The following is a 6,088-nucleotide window of genomic DNA, read 5'->3' as shown; positions in this document are numbered from 1 at the left end:
GGATAGCCACCCCTTGATTTGTGATGACCATTCCTTGACCACCTAGATTAATGTCAGATTTTGCTTCGACGTTAATCAATATTAGAATGCTTAGGACTTTACTCATAATACGATTTGGTTTTATAAAAGAAAATGCGTGAGTATGTGGGAAGGGATAAAAGTGGTGTTTTTGAAAAGTGAGTTTAGACGGGATGGATGGCATTTCTACGGATTTGCCATTTGGTGTGCTCGTGCCAATGTGGCAGGGCAAAGAAGGGAGATATCCATCTTGTTGAGTCTAAGGACCGAGTTGATGTGTCATCTCACCTAACTCCTCTATCGTGCAAACCACTCGACTGTTGAATGGGCAACGGCGTAGCATAAATCCCACTAGTTGGTGTGATAGCCATCAGGAGGGCTGAGAGCAACGGGTGACCAAGGAGAAGGGATATGCTCAGTGTGACTTATACCCGGTTATACCTCAGAGTTAGGTCGATGACCCCTTGGTGAATCCCGTGATGGCTAGTCAGGCGTAGCTAAGGTGGGTAATGGCTATGTTGGGATCTACACCGACACGACGGTGTTCGAGATGTGGTATCCTACTTGTGGGTAAAGTTGCACACCTCTGCAGAGTTAAAAGCTATTCGAATAGCCGTGCCCACGGTATTGGGCGAGTTACGGTGTGATCACATAACTAGTGTTTCTTGGGATGGGATAGTGTGAGTTGTTTTGGAATTGTGTCCGGCAATTGTGCCATGTGCTACGACGGATGGGGAGTCCGGTGGCAGTTTAAAACTTAAACTCCGTGTTACTCAAAACAAAACTGGTTTCTGAAATGTTTTTCGCTAAATAAACCCCTGCATAAAATTTAGCTTTCTGCAAATTAAACCGTAACCTTATCCTTGATATACCTATGCATATTATTCTGATATAACCCCCTCCGTGGGTGTGGTTGGACTTGCTGAGTAAGTTTGTACTCACTCCACTCTTACTTTTTACAGAAGAAGACTCAGACTTCGTGCCGGACGACGCTGAGTAGGGTTATCGTTCTACACCCAACCTTGCCTGTGGAACCGGCCCTGTTCGAGATGTTTTCGCTGACGCAGTACTCTGAGCCCGAACTAGACCCCATGTGGGTTGCGGTCTGGTGTTATGTTGTAGCCTGGTTACTTATTATCATTATCTGTATCGAGTGTTCTCCGAGATTTGTAAGGTTATGAACCATCTGATGTAATAAATGTGGCATCAGCCTCCTGGGACTGATGTTTGTATCACATTTAAGTCTTCTCTTATGAGGGGACGCTTCAGATGGTATCAGAGCCGTAGGTTGGCCGTAGGACGTGACCCTAGGAGCGAAACTCGTTTTTCAGACCCTTTACCTTAGGAGTTTTCTATCCATAACCATTTCTTGACACCAACACTTACCTTTAGTTCTTGCCCTGTTCCAGATGGCTGACAATGGATGGATTGGCGGAATCTGTCACGCAGAGCCCGGCCTTCCAAAGTTGTTGATACTCAGCCTGGAACGAATCGTAGTTGTGGACCCACCAGAGTTTCTCTATCGGGAGTACGACTCCAAAGGCACTCTTCGGTGTGACCTGATGATCTTCATAGCAAGAAGCACCCGCTACCCTGATGTGGACCCTTGGTTCATCTCCACCACTGGATTCCGTTTCCCGGATACCTATCGGAAAGCCGCCCGTAAAGCCCTGCGACGCCTACGCGTGATCTACATGCATCACCTCCAGCGGACCCCTATGGGATTCTTCCCGCCAACTGAAGGAAGAGGACGCACCTGGATCGCCCGGATGAGAGGACTCGGAAGGGAAGAAGAAGACCTAGAAGACACAGTATCCCACCTGTCCATCTACCTCACCGGCCTGGATGAGCTCTACCGCGAGCATGCAGCACAACTAAAGCAACAAGTCCACAGAGCAGAAAAGGCAACCCAGGAGCAGGATGAACAACGGACAAGAACCGTACACGCCGAGTATTCCCTAGCCGCCCTCCAAGTCCAAATGGAGGAAAAAGAGGCAGAACTGGAAGAGCAACAGGCAAGAGTCACACGCGCCGAGAATTCCCTGGCCGCTCTCCAAGCCCAAATGCAGAGGTACGAGGCTCGCTGGGGACTAGGTGGGTGGATAGAGGAAGACGAAGAAGAAGAACCCGAAGAGGCTCAATGGGATGTAGGCATTCGGACCGAAGAAGAAGAACCCATGGAAACCCATTGGGATGTTGGTACTCAGACCGAAGAAGAAGAACCCGAAGAAACCCACTGGGATAGAGGTACTCAGACCGAAGATGACGCGATGGATCGGTATCTTCCACTGAAGAAGCGCCCTCTTAGGATCGAGGAAGAGTCCCTATGATAAAAGTAGCCCCTAAGCTAGAACCTCTGCTCTAATAATCGTGTACCCATAAAGACTGTATCCCGCCATGTTACCATAATAAATATCATCTACCCCCTTTGTGTACCTCAAATATTTGTACAAGTTTTTCATCCTATCTTTGTTTTCAGATGGCTGAGGAAGGATGGACCCAGGGCGACTGCCAAGCTGCACCTGGCTTCCCCAGCCTGTTGATCAACGCCCTGGAAAGCCTCGGCGTTACGGAACGCCCAAGGTACTACAGTAGAGAGTACGAGCATCATGGCACTCTCCGCTACAGGGTGATCCTAGTCATCGCCAGAAGTGACCGCTACCCCGACATACAGTCATGGCGAGTGACCGCTACAGGGTTTAGGCACCAGGACACGTATCCCCTAGCCGTCAGGAAAGCACTTCGTTACCTGTGCCAGATTTTCGAAAGACACCTCGCCCCCACACCAATGAGGTTCTTTCCGCCGGCCATCAGAACCCCAGTTTGGGAAGCTCGAATGAGAAGCCTGGAGCGGCGCCGCCACGAAGAAGGCCTCCTGTACCAAGTGGCTACCTACCTAGCCTCCTTGGATCAGCTTTTTGACGAGCAAGCCAACTTGCTAAGGGAACAGACCCATCGAGCCGAGCAAGCAGAACTCGCGGTAAGGCTGCAACAGATCCGAGCAGTCCAAGCCGAGGCAAGAGCCGCAGCCGCGGTCAGCAATGAAGCAGTTGCTCAGGAGAGCCTCAGGCAAGCCCGGGACCAGCGCATGCAGGAATGGACTAGAGGTGGAACCCCAGTCCCAGCAATTGGAGAAGACCATGTTCTGCTCGGAACGCCCGTCATAGGATGGCTTATACCCAGTTATACCTCAGAGTTAGGTCGATGACCCCTTGGTGAATCCCGTGATGGCTAGTCAGGCGTAGCTAAGGTGGGTAATGGCTATGTTGGGATCTACACCGACACGACGGTGTTCGAGATGTGGTATCCTACTTGTGGGTAAAGTTGCACACCTCTGCAGAGTTAAAAGCTATTCGAATAGCCGTGCCCACGGTATTGGGCGAGTTACGGTGTGATCACATAACTAGTGTTTCTTGGGATGGGATAGTGTGAGTTGTTTTGGAATTGTGTCCGGCAATTGTGCCATGTGCTACGACGGACGGGGAGTCCGGTGGCAGTTTAAAACTTAAACTCCGTGTTACTCAAAACAAAACTGGTTTCTGAAATGTTTTTCGCTAAATAAACCCCTGCATAAAATTTAGCTTTCTGCAAATTAAACCGTAACCTTATCCTTGATATACCTATGCATATTATTCTGATATAACCCCCTCCGTGGGTGTGGCTGGACTTGCTGAGTAAGTTTGTACTCACCCCACTCTTACTTTTTACAGAAGAAGACTCAGACTTCGTGCCGGACGACGCTGAGTAGGGTTATCGTTCTACACCCAACCTTGCCTGTGGAACCGGCCCTGTTCGAGATGTTTTCGCTGACGCAGTACTCTGAGCCCGAACTAGACCCCATGTGGGTTGCGGTCTGGTGTTATGTTGTAGCCTGGTTACTTATTATCATTATCTGTATCGAGTGTCCTCCGAGATTTGTAAGGTTATGAACCATCTGATGTAATAAATGTGGCATCAGCCTCCTGGGACTGATGTTTGTATCACATTTAAGTCTTCTCTTATGAGGGGACGCTTCATTAAGCACTCAAGAAGAATAAAAAGTTACATACGAACCTCAAGATAAGAATGATATGCGAGCATGACTTGCAAAATGTCTGAAATAAAGGACTATGTTGAGTCTTTAAAGTGAAATGAGGAAAAAGAACTATCATAAGAAAGAAAGGACTCTGTTGAGTTCTTAAAGTGAAATGAGTAAAGGGTACTTCCATACAAATTAAAAAATTACTTTATTCTGCATGATGTAATTATGTGGATGATGTAAGTAATAAAAGTTTCCTCAATCACAAAAGTTGTGAAAGGTTTTCGAAATTATGGCAAAAAAGTTCAAACCACATTTCGAAGGGAAGAAATATTGGACAGTTAAGAAAGATACTCCCCTGTAATGTGCATTGAAAGCAAGAGATGATCTATTAAAGAATAAATGTGACCGTCAGAGGGAGTACAACGGTCAATGTATTGATACCCTTATGTAAAGAAATAGCTAAATTCCAGTATTCATGCTGGACGACCCTTAAAGATAGTAAGATGGTGCTTACAGAGCACATATAAAGTCTTCAACAAATGGAACCCAAACAAAGAGATTTGCTAATACGTCATCTTTGCAAAAGATGGCAAAATCTGAAGGAGCATGGTATGTAGAGACCTAAAACTTGAAGAGAAGTAGGAATGCGTGTCCACTTCGATGATTCAAGAACAACAAATTTCTCATATGTGCTGATGTTGTATACAACACATGTTGTTAGCTCTAAAAAAAAGAATAAAGTAAAGAAGAATCTTGTTGTGCAGGATCTCATTAGTCCATTGCCATTTGGCAAAAAGGAGCAACATCAGCCCTATACAAAGTAAAGAAAATCAAATGGAGATCGATTCCACCTCATTTGAAGAAGTCATAAGAATTTCATGCGTTAAGTCTATGGAAAAAGGAATGATTCCTAAAAGAGTCATCACAGTAGGTTATAATGGATCTACAAAGCGAAATGTGACTCCAGAGGGAATTTTGAAAGATTTGTGTCAAAAGATACAAAGAGAAGAAAGTTTGGGTTTAAAGAGATTGAGGAGGACAATAGCTTTTAAGCAAAATTAAAGAATGGGAAATTTGATTTCCACTTCTTAAATGAAAATGACATCCTACTTTCTAGTGGTGGTGTTAATATGTTATTCAGATAAAGAATTTTTATCCTCAAATTTCGATCTTGGTGATGGATTTTCTATGCATTGAGACCATCGAGATAAAAGAAAGGGGTATTATGGTTATCACAAAGGCATACTCAGAAAAGATTCTAAAGAAATGAAGTATGCAAATGAGTAAACATATGCATGTCCCTATCGTCAGGGCAATAAGGAACCTTAGTGTTCCAGGAACCAATGTGAGATGGAAATAGTTTAATATGCTTCAGCTGTTGGAAGCTTTATGAGCGAGCAAGTAAAAAATTTACCCTGACATAGTTTGTGTATCCGGATTATTTTGGTAAAAGTTCAATCCAGATATAGATCACTGGAATGAAATTGATAATATCGGCCTAAGAAAGAAATTGTCAGTACTCTCATAAGGTTGTGAGTACAAAGGTAGAACTTGTGAAATGTATGGCAAAATCCACAATTGTCGCTAACTTTCACACTTGGAATTTTTGTGTGGAAAAACTCCAATGAAACAATTATCATCAATGTGATGCAAAGACATGGTATAGCATGATACGAGGCCGAGAGACGGGCAAAATGGTTAAAGAAACCTGTAGCCGGAGTTGATAATGGTTGACAGCAGCGATAACCATTAAAATAGTTTGCTCCTATGACAACGAGTCAACTGTGGTGCCAAACACATTGACACAAAGTTATACGTTGTAAAGGAGATAGTCCGGAATCATGATTGAGATGCGTTGTGAGATTAAATGACAGCCAAGTGTTTGTGGATCCACTCATTAAAGGCTTACCGCCCAGTGTGTACAGAGAACACACAATCGACATGGGTTTATGGTATAGCCTATGTTTTCCGGACAATAAAGACTCCAAAGTTAAAGAATGTGTTTCAAAACAGAGACGTGTATTGTAGCTGTTGAATCTATCGGCAACT

The sequence above is a fragment of the Panicum virgatum genome, chromosome 1N (genome assembly GCF_016808335.1).
Source record: "Panicum virgatum strain AP13 chromosome 1N, P.virgatum_v5, whole genome shotgun sequence".
Lineage (NCBI taxonomy): Eukaryota > Viridiplantae > Streptophyta > Magnoliopsida > Poales > Poaceae > Panicum > Panicum virgatum.
The sequence above is the reverse complement of the archived record's forward strand: the minus strand, read 5'-3'. Positions refer to the sequence as shown.